This window comes from Schistocerca gregaria, chromosome 3 (genome assembly GCF_023897955.1).
Source record: "Schistocerca gregaria isolate iqSchGreg1 chromosome 3, iqSchGreg1.2, whole genome shotgun sequence".
Lineage (NCBI taxonomy): Eukaryota > Metazoa > Arthropoda > Insecta > Orthoptera > Acrididae > Schistocerca > Schistocerca gregaria.
In genome coordinates, this window is record NC_064922.1 from 182,950,375 (window position 1) to 182,968,041 (window position 17,667).

Consider the following 17,667-nt stretch of genomic DNA (forward strand, 5'->3'; position numbering starts at 1 on the left):
CATTTTACCGTAATAAATATGTGCGATCACTGATTTTTAGCAGTATCCGTATTCTGTATTCTATATTACATGCTGAAAATGTTCTCATGGATGTCGACACAACTGCGGCGGGACATCCGTAGTTCAGCGCCGTACGTTAGATGGCTTGCGTGAGAGTGACTTCGAAAACACCCGTTACTTGTCAGAAGGACAAGGTCCATGCTCACACTTCGCAGGCATCCTGGTTGCTGGCAATGGCATAGTAATCTGCGTGTGTTTGGTGTGTGGGGGGTTATGTTCCTGAAACCTCGGATTAAGGGCGGAACTAACTTTAAACTGGTTACTGGGTTATGTTTGTGCGTCGACATATTTTATAAAGGCTCGTTACTAAATCAAATGCTGGAGTGTTTGTGCGTCGTGTCAACAGTTTTAAGTGTGGATTATCGTCGGGGTGAACGGCTCCGTGTTTGTCTTTCTGTGTCAACTGTTTTCTTGCCCACCGCTCTGTAACCTATGTGTAATCTTTCTGTTTTTTTTTTTTTTTTTTTTTTTTTTTTTTTTTTTTTCGTTGTGTATCCTATGGCTGAAGAGCAGCATAGAACGCTACTGACAGCCTGCCTGTTGTACAGGTTTTAAAATTACAATAAAGAACAAAAAAAATCAAATGCTTGATATTATACGTGACATAATGTTCGTTACTTACATCTCGAAAATTTCAAAATCCCCTATAAAAAAATATATTTGCAATTTCTTTAAAGGTGTCTAACCACACTTGGCATTTACGCCAATTACTTATTTTACTGCACCGAAGCTTCGTCGATCGGAGATTTGTTTAGCGTCACATTATTACCGCTAATATTTGACTGGCTGCATTAATTGCTGTAACCATTCCCGCTCTGTACATGTTTGGGGCGTCTTCTGCATCCAACGGGATTTCACTTAATTTTGGGGTTATGTTGATGCTCACCAATACGAACGTGTGGTAAGCTACACTTTCATGAAACAATGACTAATCAGTTCATTTCACTGAAGAAAACACACACACACTTACTTTGTAATGAACAACAAACATTTGTCTTAGAAGAGCCAACTAATAATTTATATGTTCGTATCAACTTTTCAAATTAGTTAGTTTCATGGATCATTAGCACTATAGATCGTAATGATGTGCTTCGTGATGCTTGGTTACTTTGTCTACAAATTGGGCAGGTGTTTCCATGTAAACGTGATAGTATTTCTTTTATATCAGTTGCACTACTGTAGATACATTACTGCTGTTAATTGTTTATTTCATCTATTTGACCGCATTGGAGAAGCAGACGTACTGCAAACGATGTTGGACAACACAGTCAGCTACAAACAAGATTAAAACTGTATATTGAAAATGTATTTTTAATCTTAGTTGAGTCTTACTGTATTCTCCAAAATCGTGTGCAGTACGTCGAGTTTCTGATGTGATTAAATAGATTGTACTATGTAGAACCGATGCAATGTTTGCAAACAATGTACAGATCAACATTTTGAAGCCTGTAGTATTGAAATTACTGCAAAGGGCATATCTGTTAGAGTACTTACAATTCACAGAGCTCTGGCATGGAAGTTTTGTATTTTAATGAATGAGTTAGGATCTGTTTTGGCTAAATTCTTTCCAAACTGATGACAGTTGTCAGACTGACATTTAATGAAATCTTACAATGTGTCTGCCATGGTTAACTTCCCTACTAAACTTATAGAGAATTGCAGAAGTCTTCTAGACAGTTTTTTTTGACAAGAATAGAATAAACAGTGCAAGTATATGCGAAATCACAAATGGCTTTTCTGACCATAATGGCAACTGTTTAAGGTCAACATCAGTTTTACAAAGTTTCCCCACACATATAATTACTTTAGACGTATAAACACTGCCTTTAATTACTATTTGTCAGACATTGATTGGATTAACTGTATAAGATAACTAATGTATATCATAATTTTTTTTTTAATGACTTTAACCCTGGACTTACATTTCCAAAAAGAATTGTGAGGAAGAAAATTGAAAACCATGGATTACTGAAGGAATTAAAATTTCTTGCAGCTGACTAAAAGGGAATTATATGCCTCCTTAAGAACATCAAATGATCCCCTTCAAAGATCTTAATACAAATTGTCATGTAGGGTTTTAAAACTGCTTAAAAATTGACACACTTGTATATTCAATCTGAAATTGATAACTCTAGGATTAAAATAAAATCAATTTGGAAGATCACAGAGAGGCTGTGGCAAGTGCAATAAGAATGATAATGCCATAGAGATCACCTATAATGACAAGGTGGTACATAATCCTGCAACAATTTCTAACATTTAACAATCACTTATTAACTGCAGCAGACAATGTGGGTGATAAGCACTCATTAAAAGCAGCCAAGAATTTATTACAATGAGCTAACCACAACTTATATGGCCCGATTTGTACAGCTCCAGCCGCTAGTAGTAAAGTTTCACATTTTCACTGAATCATTCCAGCAAGGTGTTGTCCCAGAGAGATCAAAGTTTGCTATAGGAAAAACTGTTTTTAAGATTGACGACAAAACTAATTCACCCACTTACTGCCCAACATCTCTGCAAATTGCTTCTCAGAATTGTTAGAGAAACTGATGTATAAAACAACTGTAGACCACCTAAATACTCACAACATCCTCAGGAAAAACCATTTCAGTTCAATTCCCCTCCCCCTCAAAAAAGTAAATAAATTAATAATGCTGGCAACTTTCTCTCACACAACTGAAATTCTTGTATCCCTAAATAACAAACAAAACATGCCCCAAATGAATGCTAAACTTTATGGTTTGAACTGCAACACTGACAGATGGGCAGAATCATATCTACAAAACAGAAAGCAGATGGTGATACCTAATTATACTGATGGCTGTTTTGTTGTATCTGAGTGGGGCACATTAAAATGTGAAGTGCCACAAGGATCCATTTTGGGACGTTTGTTATCTTCATCAATGATCTCCCACTCTGTACAAACACTGAGAGCAAATTTACTCTTTTTGCTCATGACACTATTATTTTGATTCAAAGCTGAAAAATCGGTGAACTAGAAGATATGCACAATGTTTTACTTGTACACATCTTTCACTGGCTTAAGTCTAAATTAACACTAGATATTTAAAAAAAAAAACCTCAATATATGCAATTTCATGCACCTCAACAAGAAAATGAAGTAATCCACTTGAACTGTGATAACCAAAATATATTACTTTGTGAATCTTCTAAGTTTCCCTGCATTCAAACTAATGGCACGTGAAGTTGGCCTGGGCATATCCTAGAGATCTATATGTTTAAAAAAAAAAGTCAGTATGACAACTTGCACACTATGTGGAATTACCCCTGTGTGATATGAATGCTGTCAAGGCTGCGTATTTTGTCTTCTTTCACTCTGTCATGTCACATGGTATAATTTTTTTTGGAGTTATCAACCGTTAGCCAGAAGAATCTTTATTGCACATAAGAGAGCAGTTAGAATAATGAATGGCATTCATCTGAGAGATTCTTGCATAAATCTGTCCTGCAAGCTCCAAATTAATCAACACATCTCAGTACTTACTTTCTTTTATGATTTTTGTCTGTGATAACCATAGTCTTTTTTGACATATAATAGTGCATACCATGACCACTAGGCTCTAAAATGTCTAAGTAAACTATTCACTGCAATTTTTTTTTCAATTATTTTCCATCAGATATTAAAGATCCACATTAATGTCTCACCTAGATTTAAATCTATGTTAGGAAACTACCTTATGGATAAGTCATTGTACTCTCTTGACAAGTACATAAATATTGACCAGTGAGTGTTTTTGTAAATTTACATTGTCATTTGTATTTATGTTTTGAGACTTCCAGTTTCTAATGCTCTATCCATCATTAGTCTTCCTGAGCTTATGCAACCGGCAGTTGCTTCGCCAGGAAAGAGGGAAGGAAAAGGAAATATGAAAGGATGTGGGTTTTAAGGAAGAGGGTAAGGAGTCATGCCAATCCCAGGAGCGGAAAGACTTACCCTTGGGGGAAAAAAGGATAGGTATATACTCGGGCGCGCGCCTGCACGCACACACACACACACACACACACACACACACACACACACACACACACACACACACATGGATGGATGTGTGTGTGTGCGCGCGGGTATATACCTATCCTAGACATATATGTCTGCTTGTGTCTGTATATATATGGATGTGTGTGTGTGTGTGTGTGTGTGTGTGTGTGTGTGTGTGTGTGTGCGTGTGCGTGCGTGTGTGTGTGTGTGTGTGCGCGCGCGAGTATATACCTATCCTTTTTCCCCCCCTAGGGTAAGTCTTTCTGCTCCCGGGATTGGAATGACTCCTTACCCTCTCCCTTAAAACCCACATCCTTTCATCTTTCCTTTTCATTCCCTCTTTCCTGACGAATCAACTGCCGGCTGTACATTTTCAGGCATCCAAACATTCGAAATTACAGTAGTTACAATTGTCAACAACAGATGGCGCTGCGGTCTGGGAAACACTATAGTACGATATTTTCCACATATCCACCATGCATAGCAATAATATGGCGTAGTCTCTGAATAAAATTACCCGAAACCTTTGACAACGTGTCTGGCGGAATGGCTTCACATGCAGATGAGATGTACTGCTTCAGCTGTTCTATTGTTTCTGGATTCTGGCGGTACACCTGGTCTTTCAAGTGTCCCCACAGAAAGAAGTCACAGGGGTTCATGTCTGGCGAACAGGGAGGCCAATCCACGCCGCGTCCTGTATGTTTCGGATAGCCCAAAGCAATCACACGATCATCGAAATATTCATTCAGGAAATTAAAGACGTCGGCCGTGTGATGTGGCCAGGCACCATCTTTCATAAACCACGAGGTGTTCGCAGTGTCGTCTAAGGCAGTTTGTACCGCAACAAATTCACGAAGAATGTACAGATAGCGTGATGCAGTAATCGTTTCGGATCTGAAAAATGGGCCAATGATTCCTTTGGAAGAAATGGCGGCCCAGACCAGTACTTTTTGAGGATGCAGGGACGATGGGACTGCAACATGGGGCTTTTCGGTTCCCCATATGTGCCAGTTCTGTTTATTGACGAAGCCGTCCAGGTAAAAATAAGCTTCGTCAGTAAACCAAATGCTGCCCACATGCATATCGCCGTCATCAATCCTGTGCACTATATCGTTAGCGAATGTCTCTCGTGCAGCAATTGTAGCGGCGCTGAGGGGTTGCCGCATTTGAATTTTGTATGGATAGAGGTGTAAACTCTGGTACATGAGACGATACGTGGACGTTGGCGTCATTTGGACCGCAGCTGCAACACGGCGAACGGAAACCCGAGGCCGCTGTTGGATCACCTGCTGCACTAGCTGCGCGTTGCCTCTGTGGTTGCCGTACGCGGTCGCCCTAACTTTCCAGCACGTTCATCCGTCACGTTTCCAGTCCGTTGAAATTTTTCAAACAGATCCTTTATTGTATCGCTTTACGGTCCTTTGGTTACATTAAACCTCCGTTGAAAACTTCGTCTTGTTGCAACAACACTGTGTTCTAGGCGGTGGAATTCCAACACCAGAAAAATCCTCTGTTCTAAGGAATAAACCATGTTGTCCACAGCACACTTGCACGTTGTGAACAGCACACGCTTACAGCAGAAAGACGACGTACAGAATGGCGCACCCACAGACTGCGTTGTCTTCTATATCTTTCACATCACTTGCAGCGCCATCTGTTGTTGAAAATTGTAACTACTGTAATTTCAAAAGTTTGTCCGCCTAAAAATGTATATATAGTACTTTAAGTTATTTTCATTAAGACATATGTACTTTAACTATGTCTTATTTATTTTACGTTAACTATTAAGACAAAAGGAATAACGGATGCTGGCTACAAGCAGGCACTGATTGAAATCAATGGCAGAAGTTGAAAATTTGCACTGGCCTGGGATTTGAACCCCGAGTCTCTTGATTAGTAGGCAAGTAGATGCACACCAGGCTAAAATTCTTACGGGAATCTGCAAAATGCCACATGTAATGAGGATAAAGGGCAAGGGGCATGACATCAGTAGTTAAGTTGAAAATTTGTGTGAGACGGCAGGCATACTAGGGTAGTCTGTGCAGTTGCAGTGACCACTGTATCTGGACAACTCAGTGATCAGAGCATCTAGTCAGCAAGAGGCTTGGGTTCGAATACCGGTGTGGCACACATTTTCTAACTTTCCCCATAGATTTCAAACGATGACGCTTGCAGCCAATGTTCGTAATTCCTTTATCTCTTAATTCATAATGGTTGCTGGATAAAAAGGGTGTCTGTTCTTTCGTGGATCTATGGAATTCCAGGTAAATAAATAAATATAGAGTGGCTGCCTACTGATAAATGCAGTGTATGTCTGAAAACTGGACATGTGGATACTGTTAAGCTGTATTCACTGCATTTGTCACAACAGGGAACTGTAATTCACATTTTGTTTGCATGCACAGAATTATGTACATATCTACAACCAACAATTCAAATAACCAAGGTTTAACAATAACGGGAGAACAGAAGTAGCCAACAAGTGAACGCGATAATTAAAAAAACTGGAGAGGTATGGTTGAGGTCCTGATAACTAACTTAAAATGTATATTCCAATATGATTTCTGTATTTAACATTGCTGGGGTGGGTAACATAGCATTTTGTGAGATCGTATTACAATATTTCAGAAACTAATATTAAGTTAGGTAGGTATATATTACATTCTACATCTATACTCTGAAAACCACTGTGAAATGCACTGCAGAAGATACTTCCCTCTGTACCAGTTATTAGGGCTCCTTCCTGTTCCATTCGTGTAAGAGGTGCCCCCGTTTGTGCTGTAATCTTGTCTGTCACGATCCCTAAAGGAGTGATCAATAGGGTTTGTACTGTATTTGTAGATTCATCAGTTGAAGCTTGTCCTTTAAACTTTGTAAGTAGCCTTTCCCAGGAGAATTTACATCTATCTTCGAGTCTTCTGTCTTTCTTCGTATCTCTGTAACACACAGCTACCATTCCTACAGAAACGTCAGAAAATATACAACACTAATAGTGTGTGCATAGAGGCATCTAAGGAACCACTCTTCTTGTGATACATGTGTGAATAAAATGAGATTAAATTCCAATGTGTTACACAATGGGAAGTAGGATTTAGAAGTAGACATGAGCTGCTTATATTCTAATAGTTGTACTGTGTGTGAGAACACACTAGCCCCTGGATGAAAAAGAGACTAATCTTGAAATTAGGCCACAAAGAACTTATCTGCTGTAAGTCACACTTCATTACATCAACTATATTTTCAACATAAGTTTAAGTAGCACACAGCTCCGTCACACAAAAGGATTATTTGAATGGAAACGTTTGAGTACATTTTGTCAAATGGAGCCTATAAAGGTATTTTGATAGAATGAATGAAATTGAACTTTCAAAATGGCTTAAGAATCTAGGTGGCCTGAAATTTACATCATTGCAAACAAAAAATGAGATTGTAATTTTAAATGCAGTTTTACTCCAGGTTTAAATTTGGCTGAAATGGCTTCACTGAGAATTCCAACTTCACAGCTAAAACACAACGTATTTTAATTTGCAGTAGTCCGCCTCTAGTAGCCGAGTTGTCAGCATGACAGAATGTCATACCTAACGGCCCGGGTTCAATTCCCAGCTGGGTGGGAGACTTTCTCCACTCAGGGACTGGGTGTTGTGTTGTCCTTATCATCGTCATTTCATTCCCACCAACACGCAAATCTCTGACGTGGCGTCAACTTGAAAGACTTGCACCAGGCGAATGGTCTATCCAATGGGAGGCCCTAGCCACACGGCATTTCCATTTGCAATACATGAGCAGTTGTCTTTGACGGGATAGGTGAAGTTTGGACAAATCATTGGTCATTATTTTATGAGCCTGTTGTTACTATCTATGTAGATGAAAATCACTTCGAATATTTCAAACATCCCAAAAGATATGTGCCTCCCCACGTGCAAGCAAATACTTCATACAAATAAGGAGTAATGCAACAGCTGGACATAGGTTAATGCAAATTATTGTATTTTATTACTCATTCCAAATCTTGGAAAATTGTCAGTGATGATAATATCTACAAAACATGATTGATTGTAATAGCTTATTATTAGGACCAAATGAATACAAAAAATGTTATTTACTACACTTGGCTGTAGAATTTTTGAATTACTTGATATGTAAATGAATCACATTAACAGTACTGAAGCACAATTCTGACCTTGTGGGCAGAAAAATGTTCTGATGAAACAGGACTTGCAATGTGCCACTTAGTATATATTGTAATGAGGTTGACATTCAAAACTTCTCCAGTATGGAAGACTGCCCCTTTAAGCAACCAGTTTGTTACCAGTTATATTATTAGTGTTAACAATATAATAATTGCCTGCAGCAACCCCCCCCCCAGGCCCTACTGAGCTTCAGGTGAAGACCCCTATAGGATGACACTACTAACAATGGCTTGCATACATTGTAGGTGTTATGCGGCTGTTCTCTGAAAATAAAAGATACATTCTATTTTTTAAACGTGCATTGTGTATCATAACATAGTTAATCATCATATAATCGAGCATATAGTTTTCTTTGTCTCGAGGTACTACCATCCCATTTCCTCACGTTATCTACTGAGTCATCATACCAACGTAAGTAAATACACGGCAGGAATGGGTGAACTGTGCTCTAGAACACTTGTGCCTTTCCCAGCAGCATACTCTTCACTTACTTTTGGTGCAGTTTGATGTCTGATCTGTGTACATAATAGACAGATCATAGACATCTGTGTGTCTAAGAAATCCCACAATTTGTCATCCCTAATTGTTGCACCTTCACTCATCAATTCTGATGTATATAAATGATAGTAGCTCATGAATATCCAGCAAGTGTCATCTTTCCTTCTGCAATTGCTTCTTGCCTCTTGGCCATCATAATCTGACCTCTTTGAAACAGTGGCCTAACCTATTTTGTACAGACCAAGTTTGGCAGTTTCTTACTACATGCACCACATTTTATGTATCTTGTGGAATACACCATCTGAGCCAGAACTTTTGTAATATGTCATGGTAGTTTAATTGCTGATAAGTTACCGCTGTAAAAATTTCTTTAGTTTTCCATAAAAGAATGGTTGGTGTGTTTACTTATATAATAGCATTCATTGTTTGACTCCAAAAGAACAATTATTTCACATCGGAATGGAAAAGTGAAGACAATGGGCATTTAGGCTTGATAAATGACAGGCGACATAACTTGTTCATGTAACTTGACAAACTGCATGTCAGCATATGAAAATAAATAATTTGTCAATTCATGAAATAACAGACTCCTGGCACAAACAGGATATAAAACCAACCACTTAGCCATGGGAAATGCTAAGAACAAACAAAAGAAAATGTAACAAGCAAAAAGCTGATATTGAATCTTGACTAATTATTACAGTACCAGTCATTTTACAAAATAATTTGTTGCACATTTTTTAAAATGAGTCATATAATCTTGAACGCCTACAATCATCTTCAAATGGTACTTCAGGAAAAAATAACATATATGTCAAAAGCTTCCACAGCGCAAAACATTTAGAAACTAAAAAATTTTGTGTAGAGCAACATATGGAAGCATGTGACACTGAACTAAAACTAAATGATGGCACTTTCATAATTGTAACAGTGTATAGGTCCCCCTCAGGGAATTTCCAGCTATTTCTAGTAAACTTGGATGCTTTGTTGTGCTATCTGTCAGACAGGGGGAAGCAAATTATCATTTGTGGGGATTTCAATGTTGATTCCCTGAAAGAGTGTGATAGGAAGAATGACCTTGTAGTATTACTCAGTTCTTTCAATTTGAGCTCCGTCATTGATTTTCCTACTCGGATAACAAAGAACAGCAGGACATTGATAGATAACTTTTTTATAGACCAAGATAAGTTTAAGGACATAAATGCATATCCTGTTGAGCATGGTCTTTCAGATCATGGTGCACAGCTAGTTACAGTACATGGCATAGCTCCATGCAGTATATCAAATCAGAATTTCAAAGCAGTGCGTTCAATTAACAATATAAATACTGCAAACTTTAGGGAAAGACTAAAGGAGCTAGACTGGGATGAAGTGTATATGGAATCAGATGCAAACTTGAAATATAACTTATTTCACGATACATTTTTAAGGGTATTTGAAAATTGTTTTCCCAAGAAAACAGTTAAACATAATTCCAAGAGAACATATAAAAAACCTTGGCTAACTAAAGGAATAAGAATATCTTGCAACCGTAAAAGAGAACTGTATCTAACAGCAAGAGGGAGTACTGACCCCGAAATTGTTCAATATTATAAAAACTATTGTGCGGTACTAAGAAAAGTTATTAAAAAGTCCAGAAGCATGTGTATCATGCCTGAGATCAGTAACTCTGATAATAAAATTAAAGCAATTTGGAATATTATTGAAAGGGAAACAGGGCAACCAAGAGCACAGGAAGACTTTAATGCCATAAAACTGAATGACAAGTGTACTAACAAACAATCTGAAATTGGAAATATTTTCAATAATCATTTTTTAAATGTTGTGGAGAAAGTAGGATCTAGATCTTCACTAGAAGAGGCAAGGCTTCTAATAGAAGAGGCCATACCTGTGCAGTTTGAAACAACTGTATTTCTACGAACCTCTCCCTCTGAAATCAGTAAAATAATAAACTCACTGAAAAGTAAAAGCTCTTACAGAATTGATGGCATTTCCAGCAAGATACTTAAGGCTTGTTCCCCACAGATAAGTAGGATTCTCAGCCACGTATGTAATACCTCTTTGGAGCAGGGTGTTTTCCCCGATAGACCGAAATATGCCATTGTAAAACCATTGCATAAAAAGGGGGATACGTCGGATGTCAACAACTATCGCCCAATCTCTCTTCTGACAGCTCTATCAAAAAATTTTGAGAAAGTAATGTATTCAAGAGTAGCCTCCCATATATATATGTAAAAATAAAGTACTAATAAAATGTCAGTTTGATTTTCAGAAAGGCTTTTCAACAGAAAATGCTATATACGCTTTCACTGATCAAATATTAAATGCTCTGAATAACCGGACATCACCCATTGGTATTTTTTGTGATCTCTCAAAGGCCTTTGACTGTGTAAATCATGGAATTCTTTCAGATAAGCTAAATCATTATGGTTTGAGGGGGGCAGTGCACAAATGGTTCAATTCATACTTAACTGGAAGAATGCAGAAAATTGAAATAAGTGGTTTATGTAATGTTAATACAACAGCTGATTCCTCAAACTGGGGGGCTATCAAGCACGGGGTCCCACAGGGTTCGGTCTTAGGTCCTTTACTGTTCTTGATATACGTTAATGACTTACCATTCCATATTGATGAAGATGCAAAGTTAGTTCTTTTTGCTGATGATACAAGTATAATAATAACTTCCAAAAACCAAGAACTAAGTGAAGTAATTGTAAATGATGTTTTCACAAAATTATTAAGTGGTTCTCAGCAAACGGACTCTCTTTAAATTTTGATAAAACACAGTATATACAGTTCAGTACAGTAAATGGCACAACTCCAGTAATAAATATAGATTTTGAACAGAAGTCTGTAGCTAAGGTAGAATTTTCAAAATTTTTAGATGTGTCCATTGATGAGAGGTTAAACTGGAAGCAACACATTGATGGTGTGCTGAAACGTCTGAGTTCGGCTACGTATGCTATTAGGATTATTGCAAATTTTGGTGATAAGAATCTCAGTCAATTAGCTTACTATGCCTACTTCATTCACTGCTTTCGTATGGTATCATATTCTGGGGTAATTCATCGTTGAGTAGAAAAGTATTCATTGCTCAAAAACGTGTAATCAGAATAATTGCTGGAGCCCACCCACGGTCATCTTGCAGACATCTATTTAAGGATCTAGGGATCCTCACAGTATATATATTCACTTATGAAATTTGTTGTTAATAATCCAGCCCAGTTCAAAAGTAATAGCAGTGTGCATAGTTATACACCAGGAGAAAGGATGATCTTCACTATGCAGGGTTAAATCTGACTTTGGCACAGAAGGGGGTAAATTATGCTGCCACAAAAGTCTTTGGTCACCTACCAAACAGCATCAAAAGCCTGACAAATAGTCAACCAACATTTAAAAATAAATTAAAAGAATTTCTAGATGACAACTCCTTCTACTCATTGGCTGAATTTTTAGATATAAATTAAGGGAGGGAAAAAAACTAAAAGCATTAGTGTCATGCAATATTTTGTGTAATGTAATATCTTGTACAGACATCTTTCATTAACCTGTCAAGTTCCACATCATTACGAAGTGTCGTATTCATGATCTATGGAACAAGTATTAATCTAATCTAATCTGAATGTGTTTACCACTTAGTACATGAAACATTGTACTCATAGATCTATAAGAATCTCAATGTTATAGTCTGCATTTTACTCCAGAACAAAATGTGTGTGCCTCTATAGCAGAGTAATCATTATAGATGGCTGCCACATGCAGTTTTCAGTTTTGATTCCCAGTACTACCATGGATTTTTCCTTGGCAGGAGGTATATGGTGAACACAGCCTCATGATGTCAACTGAGGAACAACTTGAATGAGATGTAGCAGCTCCCACGTATGGAAAGTCATTAAATCGGCCGGTAGAGCAGTGTGATGGCCAGATGCCCCTCGATTCAGCCGGTCAACATCCATTGGACCTTCAGGGCCTCGAAGAATAGCTCAAGCAAATAGTATTTTATGTCCCTACACCAGCTATTTCAAGGCAGACAGACCATCTATCACTGCTGTATACTGACCGTGTATGGTGATGAAGTTCCAGATTAATGTTGATTTCCACTGGGATTAAATCACACTACATAATTTGTTTGACATTTTGAATGACAATCATGGTGCAATACTCATCTTGGTTTTGATGTTATATAAATCTAATACTTAAATAAGATTTTCATTTTTCTGATATGCAAATATAACTTCTAGAAGAGATTTGCAAAAATTGTTTCGATGCTTGTGTTACATGTACATAGAAATGTGAGAGACAAATTTGAAAAGATGGAACCCCTTTGAATAAATTGTCAGTAAATGAAACTTACATATGACTTGAATAAACTCCACTTAATAGCTGTAATATAAACACTGCTAAATAGTTACTGTTACTGTGTGAAATTTGCAACTCATTATGAATATACTAATACACTAGTATAATCCCCAGGTTCAGGAGACACTGTTGGTCACAACTAAAATAAAAGTTGAATAATTGTGGATAATAAACTGGAGCACAAATCACGAAAAATTCTCCATTTTTTTCTCATAAAATATCCCCTAAGATATGTACAATTACATGGTGCACTGACAAAAACTACAGTAAAGGGGCGATATGCCGAGTTCACCGAGTTTCACTAGTGAACAGAACATTTTGCAATCTCTTAGAGCTGCAAACTCGTACAATGCTCTAGGGAGAAATCATTTCATTTGAGCCTCATGCAATGAACATGTCTACAAATAAGATTATAACCAGTTAGCAAAATGATTTCAGCAGTCATTAACTCCAAGTGTGACTTCTGCATAGAATGTACTAAACACAGAGTTGTTCACTACCTAAAGTTGGCAGCAACAAGAAATAACTCAATACTGACACATAAAATTAGATTTCTTTCAATTCTGCAATCCCCATCAACTACCTTACCAAGTCCCACAGGGTGTGTCTATTGCCTGGAGTTGTACGTCACTACTTGGTTGTGTGATCATTGTAATACAGGGAAGTCTGAAAATGGTTCAAGTCAAACTGATGAAAATAGTATGTAAGAAGGCAATTGACAAACTGCAGCACAATTGACACATTAGCCCAGGGAGAGGCAGAAAATCATACCGCTTGCATTAGGTATAGTAAGCCTCCTTTCAGAGCCTACTAAGAGAAGATAATGGGAGGTCTTGAGTTTTTCATGTGCTGCAGCCGGAGTACCCTCCTTCGGGAGCGAGCTGAGGTCGAGATCAATATGAACCGGAGCCTGGAGCCAAGGTGGTATCGGGCTCTCACCCTCTCTGAAGATGGTAGGGAGGGCAAAATCCAATTGTTGAAGCAGGCGACGAAAGCAGACTCCAGGGGACAGCGGGGCAGACACGTCCAACCTATATTGACGGTCGAGAGAATCGGCGAAGAAGGACATTGACAACAGCCGGCAGGCATACCGACAAAGCAGTACGCCGCGCCGGTAGGGCAATGGTAATTCGGCAGCTTCAGCATAAAGACTCTTGATGGGACTAGTGTAGAACGCTCTGGTCGCAAGACGTAACCCCAGATGGTGGATGGAGTTGAGACGGCGTAAGAGGGATGGCCGAGCAGACGAGTAGATGATAGACGAGGCCCCCATAATCCAGCTTTGATTGGACTGTGAACCGATACAAGCGAAGCAGGACAGTGCGAACCGCTCCCCAAGATGAACCACTAAGAACTCTGAGGACATTAAGGGAACGTGTGCAACGGGCAGCCAAATAAGAGACGTGTGGAGACCAACAAAGTTTCCTGTCCAGTGTGAGCCCTAGAAACTTAGTTGTTTCCACTAATGGGAGAACAACAGGACCGAGATGTAAGGATGGCAGAAGGAACGCTTTATATCGCCAAAAGTTGTTGCAAACCGTCTTCTCTTCAGAGAACCGGAAGCCATTAGCCACACTCCACGAGTATAGGCTGTCAAGACAACACTGAAGGCAGCGCTCCAGGAGACATGCTTCTCTGGGCACTGCAGTAGATCGTGAAGTCATCGACAAAAAGAGAGCCTGAGACATTAGGTGGAATGCAATCCATAATTGGATTGATGGCTATGGCAAAAAGGGCTACGCTCAAGACAGAGCCCTGAGACACTCTGTTCTCCTGGAGGAAGACGTCGGACAATACGGAACCCACACGTACCCTAAACTTTTGATCTGTTAAAAAGGAAACAACAAAAAGGGGCAGGTGACCGCATAGAACCCACCTGTGTATAGTGTGGAGGATACCTCCTCTCCAACAGGTATCATAAACCTTCTCCAAATTGAAGAACACGGCTACCGTTTGGCGCTTTCGCAAATAGTTGGTCATGATGAATGTCGACAAGGTCACAAGGTGGTCAACAGCAGAGCGGCGGTGACGAAAGCCGCATTGAACATTGGTAAGTTAGCTACAAGGTGTGAAACATCCTGTATAAAACCTTAACCCTCTTTTGCACGGTGTTGCCATATGGCAACAAAGCATAAATTTACGTATATTGTTAAGGAAACCACTTGCACATGCGGCAACACACAGTCTGGCTGCGTCAAGCTAGACTGTGTTTAGCATCGTTATGTTGGCAGAAACTGCTGATAGTCTATAGTCACTGCTGGAGGTCCACTATACGTAAACACACACTACAGCAACGGAAAAGTGAATTAGATTACACCTAAAGAAATTATATTTTTAAGGTATGTAAAATGATGCTTAATGATAGCACAGATAATGTTTCAATGTCTATGTAACTGAATGATAAATACACTCCTGGAAATGGAAAAAAGAACACACTGACACCGGTGTGTCAGACCCACCATACTTGCTCCGGACACTGCGAGAGGGCTGTACAAGCAATGATCACACGCACGGCGCAGCGGACACACCAGGAACCGCGGTGTTGGCCGTCGAATGGCGCTAGCTGCGCAGCATTTGTGCACCGCCACCGTCAGTGTCAGCCAGTTTGCCGTGGCATACGGAGCTCCATCGCAGTCTTTAACACTGGTAGCATGCCGCGACAGCGTGGACGTGAACCGTATGTGCAGTTGACGGACTTTGAGCGAGGGCGTATAGTGGGCATGCGGGAGGCCGGGTGGACGTACCGCCGAATTGCTCAACACGTGGGGCGTGAGGTCTCCACAGTACATCGATGTTGTCGCCAGTGGTAGGCGGAAGGTGCACGTGCCCGTCGACCTGGGACCGGACCGCAGCGACGCACGGATGCACGCCAGGACCGTAGGATCCTACGCAGTGCCGTAGGGGACCGCACCGCCACTTCCCAGCAAATTAGGGACACTGTTGCTCCTGGGGTATCGGCGACGACCATTCGCAACCGTCTCCATGAAGCTGGGCTACGGTCCCGCACACCGTTAGGCCGTCTTCTGCTCACGCCCCAACATCGTGCAGCCCGCCTCCAGTGGTGTCGTGACAGGCGTGAATGGAGGGACGAATGGAGACGTGTCGTCTTCAGCGATGAGAGTCGCTTCTGCCTTGGTGCCAATGATGGTCGTATGTGTGTTTGGCGCCGTGCAGGACAGCGCCACAATCAGGACTGCATACGACCGAGGCACACAGGGCCAACACCCGGCATCATGGTGTGGGGAGCGATCTTCTACACTGGCCGTACACCTCTGGTGATCGTCGAGGGGACACTGAATAGTGCACGGTACATCCAAACCGTAATCGAACCCATCGTTCTACCATTCCTAGACCGGCAAGGGAACTTGCTGTTCCAACAGGACAATGCTCGTCCGCATGTATCCCGTGCCACCCAACGTGCTGTAGAAGGTGTACGTCAACTACCCTGGCCAGCAAGATCTCCGGATCTGTCCCCCATTGAGCATGTTTGGGTCTGGATGAAGCGTCGTCTCACGCGGTCTGCACGTCCAGCACGAACGCTGGTCCAACTGAGGCGCCAGGTGGAAATGGCATGGCAAGCCGTTCCACAGGACTACATCCAGCATCTCTACGATCGTCTCCATGGGAGAATAGCAGCCTGCATTGCTGCTAAAGGTGGATATGCACTGTACTAGTGCCGACATTGTGCATGCTCTGTTGCCTGTGTCAATGTGCCTGTGGTTCTGTCAGTGTGATCATGTGATGTATCTGATCCCAGGAATGTGTCAATAAAGTTTCCCCTTCCTGGGACAATGAATTCACGGTGTTCTTATTTCAATTTCCAGGAGTGTAATTACTTAGTATTATCCATTTGTTGCTATATGGCAACACTACGATCTTGCCAATGCAAAGATAAACTTTTTCAACATAGGTGGATTCAGTGCTATGCTGTTTATTACTTTTATTTTGTAAACATGGCATCAATTCCAGCTTCATGCTTCCTATGGTGGCAGACATTCAGTGGCAATTAGGAATATTCCTGAAGGAAGCAACAATTCACAATTGTGCAACACCGACAGTGAAGAAGAATTTGCAGATGATTCAGAGGATGAAAGTGCTGGACGTAATATTCCTCATGGAACTTCAGCTATAGTTGTTTCTGGGACTGACAATGACAGTGAAGGAGAACAAGAAGAAGAGGAAAAGGAACAAGAAGAGGACGAACATGACGAGAACAATGTGTTACATCAAAATGACATTGTAGCGTTAGAAGAAAATAGAGCTCCAAAACCAAATAAAACACCTAAACATGCGTGTAGTTGGAAGAAATGCCAGAAAGTACTAATTACTCCAGAATGGACTGGTACACTTGACGTCCCTTCTCGTGTATGCAGTCCGAAAGATATTTTCATATGTTTCTTGGAAGCTAAATGTCGGACATTATTGTTGAGGAGTCAAACAGACTATCCACTCAAAAAAACTTACAAAAGGGCTAAAACTTGACAGACAAGAATTAGAAATTTGGATAGGAATGGTGTTCTTTATGTCTGCAATTAGATTCCCTTCTACTAGAGATTA

At 40.1% G+C, this 17,667-nt stretch overlaps 1 long non-coding RNA gene across 1 annotated transcript; it reads left to right on the plus strand.

The window, feature by feature from the left end:
• The first annotated feature begins 721 nt into the window (after positions 1-721).
• Positions 722-13,305, plus strand: LOC126355786 (uncharacterized). Its single transcript, XR_007565530.1, has 2 exons — positions 722-961; positions 12,560-13,305. It is a non-coding gene; the product is annotated as an uncharacterized LOC126355786 (long non-coding RNA).
• The last annotated feature ends 4,362 nt before the right edge of the window (positions 13,306-17,667 follow it).